This window comes from Gouania willdenowi, chromosome 5 (assembly GCF_900634775.1).
Source record: "Gouania willdenowi chromosome 5, fGouWil2.1, whole genome shotgun sequence".
NCBI lineage: Eukaryota > Metazoa > Chordata > Actinopteri > Blenniiformes > Gobiesocidae > Gouania > Gouania willdenowi.
This window is the reverse complement of record NC_041048.1, coordinates 17381142-17394917: the sequence shown is the minus strand read 5'-3', so window position 1 is coordinate 17394917 and position 13776 is coordinate 17381142.

Here is a 13776-nt window from a genome sequence, read left to right as displayed (position 1 = left end):
ATTGTCCTATCTCAGAAAAAAAAAAAAACAAAACATTTTTCAATTTTTATGCCTAACTTCTGAAGTTTGGAGTTTTTCACAATTCTCTCATTTTTCATGCCTTACTGCATTTTCACAACAGTTTAAGTGTGCTCATCATATTTTAACTATGTTTAAAGGTCATATGATAGCTTTATCTCATAAAAAAGAAAAACAATTTTTATGCCTTACTATAGCCTTACATCCAAAATTTGGAGTTTTTTTTTTTTTTTTACATTTTTCTCATTTTTCATGCCTTACTGCATTTTCACACCAGTTTAATTGTGGTCATCATATTTTAACTGTTTTTAAAGGTCATATAATTGTCCTATCTCAGAAAAAAAAAAAAAAAAAACATTTTTCAATTTTTATGCCTTACTATAGCCTTACTTCTGAACTTTGGAGTTTTTAATAATTCTCTCATTTTTCATGCCTTACTGCATTTTCACACCAGTTTAAGTGTGCTCATCATATTTTAACTATTTTTAAGGGTCATATAATTGTCCTATCTCAGAAAAAAAAAAAAAAAAAAAAAACATCTTTCAATTTTTATGCCTTACTATTGGCTTACTTCTGAAATTTGGAGTTTTTCACAATTCTCTCCTTTTTCATGCCTTACTGCATTTTCACAACAGTTTAAGTGTGCTCATCATATTTTAACTATTTTTAAGGGTCATATGATAGCTTTATCTCATAAAAAAGAAAAACAATTTTTATGCCTTACTATAGCCTTAGATTCCAAAAATTTGAGTTTTTTTTTTTTTTTTACATTTTTCATGCCTTACTGCATTTTCACACCAGTTTAATTGTGCTCATCATATTTTAACTGTTTTTAAGAGTCATATAATTGTCCTATTTCTCAAAAAGAAAAAAAAAAACTTTCAATTTTTATACCTTATTATAGCCTTACCTATGAAATTTGGAGTTTTTCACAATTTTCTCATTTTTCATGCCTTACTGCATTTTCACACCAGTTTAAGTGTGCTCATCATATTTTAACTATTTTTAAGGGTCATATAATTGTCCTATCTCAGAAAAAAAAAAAAAAAAAAAAAAATCTCTTAATTTTTATGCCTTACTATAGCCTTACTTCTGAAATTTGGAGTGTTTACCAATTCTCTCATTTTTCATGCCTTACTGCATTTTCACAACAGTTTAAGTGTGCTCATCATATATTAACTATGTTTAAAGGTCATATGATAGACTTATCTTACAAAAAAGAAATAAAATTCAAATATTTGAGGTTTTTTTTTTTTTTTTTACATTTTTCTCATTTTTCATGCCTTACTGCATTTTCACCCCAGTTTAAGTGTGCTTCTCATATTTTAACTATTTTTAAGGGACATATAATTGTCCTATTACTCAGAAAGAAAAAAAAAGAAAAAAAAAAACTTTCAATTTTTATGCCTTACTATAGCCTTACCTATGAAATTTGGAGTTTTTCACAATTTTCTCATTTTTCATGCCTTACTGCATTCTCACCCCAGTTTAAGTGTGCTTATCATATTTTAACTATTTTTAAGGGTCATATAATTGTCCTATGTCAGAAAAAAAAAAAAAAAAATCTTTCAATTTTTATGCCTTACTATAGCCTTATTTCTGAAATTTGGAATTTTTCACAATTCTCTCATTTTTCATGCCTTACTGCATTTTCACACCAGTTTAATTGTGCTCATCATATTTTAACTATTTTTAAGGGTCATATAATTGTCCTATGTCTCAGAAAGAAAAAAAAAACTTTCAATTTTTATGCCTTACTATAGCCTTACCTATGAAATTTGGAGTTTTTCACAATTTTCTCATTTTTCATGCCTCACTGCATTTTCACACCAGTTTAAGTGTGCTCATCATATTTTAACTATTTTTAAGGGTCATATAATTGTCCTATCTCAGAAAAAAAAAAAAAAAAATCTTTCAATTTTTATGCCTTACTATAGGCTTACTTCTGAAATTTGGAGTTTTTCACAATTCTCTCATTTTTCATGCCTTACTGCATTTTCACAACAGTTTAAGTGTGCTCATCACATTTTAACTATTTTTAAGGGTCATATAATTGTCCTATTTCAGAAAAAAAAAAAAAAAAAAAAAAAAAAATCTCTCAATTTTTATGCCTTACTATAGCCTTACTTCTGAAATTTGGAGTTTTTCACAATTCTCTCATTTTTCATGCCTTACTGCATTTTCACACCAGTTTAAGTGTGCTCATCATATTTTAACTATGTTTATAGGTCATATGATAGCTTTATCTCATAAAAAAGAAAAACAATTTTTATGCCTTACTATAGCCTTACATCCAAAATTTGGAGTTTTTTTTTTTTTTTTTACATTTTTCTCATTTTTCATGCCTTACTGCATTTTCACACCAGTTTAATTGTGCTCATCATATTTTAACTGTTTTTAAGGGTCATATAATTGTCCTATCTCAGAAAAAAAAAAAAAAAAATCTTTCAATTTTTATGCCTTACTATAGGCTTACATCCAAAATTTTGAGTTTTTTTTTTTTTTTTTACAATTTTCTCATTTTTCATGCCTTACGGCATTTTCACCCCAGTTTAAGTGTGCTTATCATATTTTAACTATTTTTAAGGGTCATATAATTGTCCTATTTCAGAAAAAAAAAAAAAACATCTTTCAATTTTTATGCCTTACTATAGGCTTACTTCTGAAATTTGGAGTTTTTTCACAATTCTCTCATTTTTCATGCCTTACTGCATTTTCACAACAGTTTAAGTGTGCTCATCATATTTTAACTATTTTTAAGGGTCATATGATAGCTTTATCTCATAAAAAAGAAAAACAATTTTTATGCCTTACTATAGCCTTAGATTCCAAAAATTTGAGTTTTTTTTTTTTTTTTTTTTTACATTTTTCTCATTTTTCATGCCTTACTGCATTTTTACACCAGTTTAATTGTGCTCATCATATTTTAACTATTTTTAAGGGTCATATAATTGTCCTATCTCAGAAAAAAAAAAAAACAAAACATTTTTCAATTTTTATGCCTAACTTCTGAAGTTTGGAGTTTTTCACAATTCTCTCATTTTTCATGCCTTACTGCATTTTCACAACAGTTTAAGTGTGCTCATCATATTTTAACTATGTTTAAAGGTCATATGATAGCTTTATCTCATAAAAAAGAAAAACAATTTTTATGCCTTACTATAGTCTTACATCCAAAATTTGGAGTTTTTTTTTTTTTTTTACATTTTTTTCATTTTTCATGCCTTACTGCATTTTCACACCAGTTTAATTGTGGTCATCATATTTTAACTGTTTTTAAAGGTCATATAATTGTCCTATCTCAGAAAAAAAAAAAAAAAAAATCTTTCAATTTTTATGCCTTACTATAGCCTTACTTCTGAAATTTGGAGTTTTTAATAATTCTCTCATTTTTCATGCCTTACTGCATTTTCACACCAGTTTAAGTGTGCTCATCATATTTTAACTATTTTTAAGGGTCATATAATTGTCCTATCTCAGAAAAAAAAAAAAAAAAAAAAACATCTTTCAATTTTTATGCCTTACTATTGGCTTACTTCTGAAATTTGGAGTTTTTCACAATTCTCTCCTTTTTCATGCCTTACTGCATTTTCACAACAGTTTAAGTGTGCTCATCATATTTTAACTATTTTTAAGGGTCATATGATAGCTTTATCTCATAAAAAAGAAAAACAATTTTTATGCCTTACTATAGCCTTAGATTCCAAAAATTTGAGTTTTTTTTTTTTTTTTACATTTTTCATGCCTTACTGCATTTTCACACCAGTTTAATTGTGCTCATCATATTTTAACTATTTTTAAGAGTCATATAATTGTCCTATATCTCAGAAGGAAAAAAAAGGAAAAAAAACTTTCAATTTTTATGCCTTACTATAGCCTTACCTATGAAATTTGGAGTTTTTCACAATTTTCTCATTTTTCATGCCTTACTGCATTTTCACACCAGTTTAAGTGTGCTCATCATATTTTAACTATTTTTAAGGGTCATATAATTGTCCTATCTCAGAAAAAAAAAAAAAAAAAAAAAAATCTTTCAATTTTTATGCCTTACTATAGCCTTACTTCTGAAATTTGGAATTTTTCACAATTCTCTCATTTTTCATGCCTTACTGCATTTTCACACCAGTTTAAGTGTGCTCATCATGTTTTAATTATGTTTAAAGGTCATATGATAGCCTTATCTTACAAAAAAGAAATAAAATTCAATATTTGAGGTTTTTTTTTTTTTTTTTACATTTTTCTCATTTTTCATGCCTTACTGCATTTTCACCCCAGTTTAAGTGTGCTTCTCATATTTTAACTATTTTTAAGGGTCATATAATTGTCCTATTTCAGAAAAAAAAAAAAAAAAATCTTTCAATTTTTATGCCTTACTATAGCCTTATTTCTGAAATTTGGAGTTTTTCACAATTCTCTCATTTTTCATGCCTTACTGCATTTTCACATCAGTTTAATTGTGCTCATCATATTTTAACTATTTTAAGGGTCATATAATTGTCCTATGTCTCAGAAAGAAAAAAAAAAAAAAAAATCTTTCAATTTTTATGCCGTACTATAGCCTTACCTATGAAATTTGGAGTTTTTCACAATTTTCTCATTTTTCATGCCTTACTGCATTTTCACCCCAGTTTAAGTGTGCTCATCATATTTTAACTATTTTTAAGGGTCATATAATTGTCCTATGTCAGAAAAAAAAAAAAAAAAATCTTTCAATTTTTATGCCTTACTATAGCCTTATTTCTGAAATTTGGAATTTTTCACAATTCTCTCATTTTTCATGCCTTACTGCATTTTCACACCAGTTTAAGTGTGCTCATCATATTTTAATTATGTTTAAAGGTCATATGATAGCCTTATCTTACAAAAAAGAAATACAATTTTTATGCCTTACTATAGCCTTAGATTCCAAAAATTTGAGGTTTTTTTTTTTTTTTTTTTACATTTTTCTCATTTTTCATGCCTTACTGCATTTTCACACCAGTTTAATTGTGCTCATCATATTTTAACTGTTTTTAAGAGTCATATAATTGTCCTATTTCTCAAAAAGAAAAAAAAAAAACTTTCAATTTTTATGCCTTTTATAGCCTTACCTATGAAATTTGGAGTTTTTCACAATTTTCTCATTTTTCATGCCTTACTGCATTTTCACCCCAGTTTAAGTGTGCTCATCACATTTTAACTATTTTTAAGGGTCATATAATTGTCCTATTTCAGAAAAAAAAAAAAAAAAAAAAAAAAAAAATCTCTCAATTTTTATGCCTTACTATAGCCTTACTTCTGAAATTTGGAATTTTTCACAATTCTCTCATTTTTCATGCCTTACTGCATTTTCACACCAGTTTAAGTGTGCTCATCATATTTTAACTATGTTTATAGGTCATATGATAGCTTTATCTCATAAAAAAGAAAAACAATTTTTATGCCTTACTATAGCCTTACATCCAAAAACTTGAGTTTTTTTTTTTTTTTTTAAATTTTCTCATTTTTCATGCCTTACTGCATTTTCACACCAGTTTAATTGTGCTCATCATATTTTAACTGTTTTTAAAGGTCATATAATTGTCCTATTACTCAGAAAGAAAAAAAAAGAAAAAAAAGAACTTTCAATTTTTATGCCTTACTATAGCCTTACCTATGAAATTTGGAGTTTTTCACAATTTTCTCATTTTTCATGCCTTACTGCATTTTCACCCCAGTTTAAGTGTGCTCATCACATTTTAACTATTTTTAAGGGTCATATAATTGTCCTATCTCAGAAAAAAAAAAAAAAAAATCTTTCAATTTTTATGCCTTACTATAGCCTTACTTCTGAAATTTGGAGTTTTTCACAATTCTCTCATTTTTCATGCCTTACTGCATTTTCACACCAGTTTAAGTGTGCTCATCATATTTTAACTATGTTTAAAGGTCATATGATAGCTTTATCTCATAAAAAAGAAAAACAATTTTTATGCCTTACTATAGCCTTACATCCAAAATTTTGAGTTTTTTTTTTTTTTTTTTCTCATTTTTCATGCCTTACTGCATTTTCACACCAGTTTAATTGTGCTCATCATATTTTAACTATTTTTAAGGGTCATATAATTGTCCTATGTCTCAGAAAGAAAAAAAAAAAAAAAAAAAACTTTCAATTTTTATGCCTTACTATAGCCTTACCTATGAAATTTGGAGTTTTTCACAATTTTCTCATTTTTCATGCCTTACTGCATTTTCACCCCAGTTTAAGTGTGCTCATCATATTTTAACTATTTTTAAGGGTCATATAATTGTCCTATTTCATTAAAAAAAAAAACAATTTTTATGCCTTACTGTAGCCTTTGTTACGGCTGAATTTACGGTTGACCTCATTTGGAGATATGATTTATTGCTCTGGTTGAATGATGGAGTCCAGGCGAAGCATTGATGGTTTTATAAAAAAGGTTTATTCTAAACTAAGTTAAAAAGTACAAGATGGAACAAAAGAAGTGACCGTCCCGGCCGGAGGTCCGATGATTGAGTGGCACACAGTTCTGATCCAACACGTATATTCCCCTCAGTCCCCCTCCCTCCTCCCCCCAGGAGATAGAGATAGAGGCAGAGGGAGGAGGTGAGGACAGAGGGTGAAAAAAGAAAAACAGTTACTCCTTTGAGTCAAAACAGTCTGTTCCCCCGGTATCTGATTGCGGAGAAGTGTGCGTTTTATGTGTTCGTGTGTGTGTGTGTGTTGGATGTGTATGGGGTGTGCATGTGACTATGTGACTGTGTGAGCATGTGAGTGCCTATGTGTCCTTGTGCGATTATTGTTATGGGGAGATATCATGTGCGCACACAGGGGGCTTTGGACAAGGCAGTTTGACCCAGCAAAGTTGAAGACATGAAAATCACACAATGGAAAGTTACCCAAGGCTTAAGGATTAAAATATATGAACTAATAATTCGCCCCCCACAATCCACTCTTTTTGGACAAAGTCCAACACAAAAAAAAGCGAAATTAGTTAGTAAGTTGTTTAACTTTAGCAAAGCACAGCCCAAAACACATAAAACATTAATCAAAATTAGTGTAATTCTAGCGCAACCTCATGGTCCGTAGGACTAATGATATTGACACCGTTATAACACTATGGATATAAGCATTATTTTTTTATTTTTTTTCCCAGGGGACACAGGCATCCCTCAAAGTCGGAGCAAGAAAAAGGAGGAGAAGGCAAAGAACCCCCTGAACACATAATGAATATTACGTGAGACAAGACCATCTGCACAATAAAATCAAATATCCTTAGCAACTAACATCATTGGTAATCAATGAATATGGAATATATATATATATATATATATCACTAGTAGCAAAAAAACACACATGGTATAAATGTCAGCACAGCACAGCAACAAAAACATATGTAGGTGTCATCAGTAAGCAGAGTCATCTGAGACATCAAAAACACTCATCATAAACACTTCAGGCTGGGCTTCCGGCGGCGGAAGGGTTATAGGACGTGGCGGTCTTTGTTCATGGCGTCGCGTGGCAAGATGCACCTACCATTGCGCAAATGCCTCCTTTGGCCACGGTCTGTAGGTCTAGGACCATTCTACTTCATGGGACCATTAAGCGTATATTCGTGATTTCCCCCCTGAGAGGCCAGTAAGGGCCAAAAATGACGCGTTAACGAAGGACTTAAACCTGTATTCTAAGGTTTCGACGCGCAGCCGTACCCCAGATCGTCGTGTGGATGAAAGCTATTAGTCCCGGGTGTATGAACGTGGGCACATGTGTGCGAATTATGTGCGGTGTCGCATTCAGGACTAAGTAAAATTGCAATTGTGACCGGGAATCTGGCCTAGTTTGCGAGTTCCGTTTCTGGCGAAACAGAAGGGAAAAAAGTATGGATCGCGTGTAATCTACATACATAGCGGAAGATGTGTCATCGCGTAGTGTAGTCAGTTTTTTACTGGCGGTTTAGAACAACGGTTGGGGTCCCCCATGCCGAAGTTAGAGTGAGACAAATAACAAAAGGAGTCGGAAGCATCCATTGGTATCGCGGTTAAGCGGGGGTGTGTTGATGACACAGGCATGTAAGAACAAAAACAGTTGGATAGGCCCCTACTTTTAGCTTGATAGTGCGCGTATCGGTACCAGGTGTTCGTGAAAACCGGATGAGTGACATTGGTCGCAGCTAAAGTGTCGTGCAGGACGATGTCGTTTATCCAACGTTTATTTCTGCTTGCATTAGTCACCCTGTAAAAAGAAGCATTCATTAGGAACAACACTTGCATTCATTGGTTCAAGTCCAGTGTCGTCGATTGTCCCCCTAGAGGCCAGGAGCCAGAGGAGTACTGGAATTGCGGGCAGGACCATCGTGCATAATTCCAGCCTGCTCCTGGGGCATAAACAGAGGGGCTCGTGACCTCTTCAATCACAGCGGGAAAATGCTTGTGATCTCCCACGATGTCCTCAAGGTTAGATTTCAAAGGTTTCAACAGACCATATGCCCCGTTAGATTAGCTTGTAACCCCGGGGTCTTTTTTTCTGCCTTTCGTTGCAACTTTCAAGGCAAACAAAGGCTCCTCAAAACACTGCTCCTAATCCAGAAAAGAGGAAACGCTCCTTACTGCGGTTCCACGATCAGTGGTGTTGTTGGCACCTTCCTGGAGTGTGATGCGTGAATCCACGTGGCTCGCTCCGCGACCTTCACTGCCGTGTGGGTCGTAAGTTGAATTCGGAAAGTGTCGGTCCACCTTCGGTCGTTCATTTCTAGGTCGGCGTTGTAGATGATTGGTTGTTGTCTGAGGAAGGGTAGTCTCCACACACCTGGCAACCTCTCTCGGGATCGGCTGGTACCTGAACAGAAGAGGGGGGGGAAAAACCAAAACAAAACTCTTGGGATTGGCTGGTACCTGAACACAGGCGCGATCCCACTACTGAGGCTTTAGCTGGTACCTGGTACCTGGTAGGCTTTAGCTGGTACCTGAACAGAAGGGGGGGGGGGGGGGGGGGGGGGGGAGAGGAAACACCCAAAACAAAACAAAACAAAACAAAATAAAATAAAATAAAATAAAATAAAATAAAAGTTTAGGGGTGTTAGGTTTAGTTAACTAACTAAATGAATAGTTAGTATGGCCAGGAAGGCAGAGACAGGTCAGAGGTCAGGATCTGAGAGCTTTTCAGATCCTAAAAGGTGCTGCTGCACAATCACACAATGGATAGGTGTGGATTAGTGAGCAAAGTTATCTGTAGCCCATTCACACGTGAGTGGGAAAATATGAGGCTGAAAGAAAAGCAGGAAGTATTAATTCTTTTCCTGGAGCAAGAAGAAGCATAGCTGGAGTTGCAGTGATTCTCAAACTGTGGTACGTCTACTTACCTGGTGAGAAGCAACAATTTGAGAACCACTATTTACAAGGACATGCAAGTCGGACGGAGAAGGACATGCAAGTCGGACGGAGAAGTGTGGAGTGTGATTACATGTCTTCTCAAGATGAATACATACAATTGGGAGACATGGAGATGTGAGAAAGCTAAATGAGTTTAACCAAATAAATAAATAATGTTATTTATTTATTTAAATTGTTTGTTTTATTTTTTCTTTGCTATCTCTTATTTGTGAAGGAGAAATCTTATTCTATCCTTTATTTATTCTGAATAATGTTAACACTCCACACCTAATTACATAGCCTAATTCTTTTATAGAGCTGAATTTTTCAGTTCATTTATTTCATTATTTTCCCTCATAATTATTATTTGAGATGTAATTTACTTAATTTTGAAGGTCAATTGGTGGCAAAAGTGTCTCCTATTCTGTGTCTGAGTTAGAGTTAAGCAAGATTATTGGCCCTTTAAGGTTAGACAGAATTAAAGTTAAGTTGAGTCGAACAATCTCTCTGTATTTATCCCATTCGTAGGGGTGACGAGCCCCAGCACGGTTTGGAGAGCTTCTTTAAATGCTTGGAAGTTACTTAACTTTAAACTATCTCAAGAATTTCAGGAGGACCCTTTTTAAATCTCAGGCGACCCAGATTGGGCCACCAACCCAATGTTGAGAACCCTTAATTTTTCCCTTAAAAGTGTCTACACCCAGTGAAGGTGTTTTATGGTTTTGCACGCTAAGTGCTGGTGGAACAAGAAGAAAATGGTTGGAGGGTTTGAGGTATATTTTCCTATGATAAAATATAAATCAAGAAATCAGAGGGACGTTGGCCCGCTCCCTTCCCTTTTTTACATAAGAATACATTTGGATTCTTAAAACCATATGATAAATATCATTGGAAAATCACTTATCTGATCATTTTGGATGTGTCTCCGTTTTCCTCTCTTTTGTGTCCTTCTGCCTTTGTGCCCTCCAACCTCCTCGACCTCCTCCTCCTCAGCCTTAAAAGGTCAAAGCCAGGGTCAACTGTACGCTCCTTTTGGAAATTTGAAGATCTGTCCCCACTTTTGCAGTTGGATTGGAAGTCTCTGTAGTCTCTGGAATAGATATTATGTTAGAACATCCACAATATGTCATATTGTCACGTGTCTATTTCAAACTATTTCCCCTTTGTTTCCCAGTTACAGTTATAGACAATACTTCCCTTTAATTCTCATCCTTCATCATAAGAGCAGTGACCAGGCATGGCGGCTGGGGGAGGCAGGATCGGAGTCTGTTCGGAAACACTCAGAAACAGAAAGAGAGGAAAACATTAAGACTTAACTGGATAATTTAAAATGTCTCTTTTCTTTAGTTGGATTTGATTCATCTCCTTTGAGTATACAGCCAGCGGCCTGTGTATTGGAAAAAAACAACACAATAACAACAACTAAGACGAAGACATAGACATAGACAAGTGCACACAACAACGAGTATACACGTATAACAACAAAAACATGGACACTGAACATGAACAGTAAGGTCAGTCAAGGTCAAAACCAGTCATTCCACTGAAAGTGGTATCATATATAAAAAACGTCGTTTGGTGTTTTTAAACACCCAGAAAAAAAACCTTTAAAACCTGGTAAACTTTTTAGAAGGCCCAAGGCCTAAAACCATAATTTTTTAACAAGCAGCAGTGTTTTCTGAACACCCCACTACATAATTGGCAAAAACAGGGAGAAGATCTAGTGCATCAAAACCCAGGAGGAAAGGAAGGTGAAACAGAGGAACATGTGTAGTCAAACAGCCATTCATCGGTCAATCACTTAGTGACACGTCCACGGCACATTCGCACTCACAACGCGGTTCTCTCAGGCATACGTAACGTGTCATCATTCAGTCACTCATGCACCGCACACGTTCATGCCTCAATTTTCACGTCCATGCATTCACAAGGTTTTGCTGCATAGTGTCTAAGTGGAATATAGGTCTCATCTAACCCACCAGCGGCGATAGCCAGTCCACCTCCTCTCTCGGGGTCAATGAGCTCTTATTGCCCCCTCATGCTTGGCAACCTTTTAGTGTTAATTAATTGCTTTTTACTGGTATCATCTGATTACTAAGAGGTACGCTCCTTTTTACTTCCGCCTTGGTGGAGTCTTAGATTATCGCCCGCGGTACTGACAGTCTGCTCATCTGCTGTTCAGGCAGGAATCGCACAGCCGTGTCTAACTCAACAAACTCAACCCCGGTACCAAACCGGGGGAAATTCACCCGCCGTCCGTCTCCAGAAATGTAAAAAAGAATCTCTGAATCAGCAGGGCTCAACCACCGCTCTTGAAAATAAGAGTTTGGGAGAATAATTCAACCTCAGTACCAAACTGAAGGAAAACAACCTCAGTACCAAACTGAAGGAAAACAACCTCAGTACCAAACCCAAGGAAAACAACCTCAGTACCAAACTGAAGGAAAACAACCTCAGTACCAAACCGAGGGGAAATTTCGCAAAACTGTCAGGACTTTATTGGGCACCTCTAAGATTGAACGGAGCACGCAACCTCTAATAACCCTCACTCTAAGGGAACGTAGAAATTTGTTCAGAGCGGTCTTCGGTTACCAAGCATGTATCAAATCGGGTGGACCACTATCCCCTGAAGAGTGCTTTCCCTAGCAAGGTTTATCCTTTTTCTGCACATTAAACCAGGACTTCTTGTTTGAAAAGTAATTGCCTATGTACTCATAGCAACTAATGGGACATTTTTTCTCAGGAAAAATTTGGTATCCCCCCCTGCTGTCGAGTGGCTTTGGGCCGGCCAGACAGTCCGACGCGGTAAGGGGGAGGCGCGCAAAATGAAAACAATGAATGTTGAACTAGGCTGTCTGTCGCAAGCAGCTTCAAAAAGGGTAAGGTACAGATTGTTTACGAGGGTATCGGTCAAAAAATGTCAAAATGTAAACTTGGTTGAGGCTGCAGTCCTCAATCTCTGTCTCAATTTTCCTGAAATTGAGTAAAAACAAAAAAGAAAAAGAAGAATCGTTCAGAGAAAAACGTGTGAGCTCAAAAAAATCATGGCCAATAAAAATTAAAACTTCAGCTCCAAAAGCTGAGGCAACAGAGGGCTCTTTCTTCAGCGGATGTAACCATATCTTGCATTGTGGGGGGCCTCCCCTCAACAAGAAAATAAAATGAAAGAAAAGCAAACAAAAACAACCTTATCAGTAACACTATTTTCTTCCCTTTTGTTTGTTCTTTTCTCATAAAGGCAAAAGCAGTGTAAATAAATGAGCAACATAATGAATAAAAGCAAAGATAAATGATGGGCACACATGATCTCATGTGGCAAACAGAAGGTTCTGTGTGAAGCTCTGGTGGTCCTGTGTTTCTCATAGTTATGAATGTGGGTGTGTGACTGTATGTCTGGTCTGTCGTGTGAGAGAATAAATGAAAACAAAATAATCTAGTGCACAGTCAGAAGATAGAGGGGTTAGTATTGTCCTATCGAAGGAGAAGCTTGTTGGCTATTTGCTAGTTGTCCCCCTCCATGCCAAAGTTCAAGGCTAAAGTGATTTAGCACTACCACCAAAGGCTGTGGTGGACTTCTTGTGGCTTGGTATCCTTGTGGCTTTTGAAACAGTGTCTTTTTTGGTGAAGATATTCCAGCAGATGTGTGACCAGTCTGCAGTTGCTGCCCATCATTCAGGCAGTAGTCGTGGCGTTTAACTGGCAACTCATTGGTGGGGGAGTGTCCACTCCGACACCCACAGGTTCTCAGTCTTTGATGATGGGGCAGGATGTGTTAATCCCAGCATTGGCATGCGGCCCATTCATAGACGATGAAGAGTTGACTTGGGACTGAGCGAGTTATTTCAGCATTGCTTTGCTGAATGGGAGTTGAGTCCTTGAGTCCTGAAAGGTCACAGACCTTTGATTGTCCATTTCCTTCTGATGCTTGGTCCTTTGAATGATGTTGACATTTCATTAGCATAAGAGTTGAAGGTGATTTCATTCTTTCATTGAAGATGTCATTTCTTCAGGGGGGCAACCACAAAGCCAACAGAAACTAACAATAGAATATTAAAAAAAAAAAAAAAATGATAATGATGATAACAGTAATATTAAAATAAAATAAAATGAAATACTGTATTCATCTGTGTGTGTGTTTGAGTGTGTGTTGCTCATATTCATTTTAGAGTGAACCCATCAAACATGAAATCAAAATAAAATTTAAAATTAAAATAAAAATAGTGTCTGTGTGTAATGGCACTATTCTGTAGGCAGGGGGAGAAGTGAGAAATCACAATGTTGTGTCACAAGTGTGTAGTGCACTAAACTGGCCAGTGAGGGGCGCCACCTCTCTCTCTTGTGTGTGTGTGTGTCTTTTCCCTCCCTCTCTGTGCGTGGGTGTGGTTGTGCGTGTGCGTGTGCGCCCGTGCG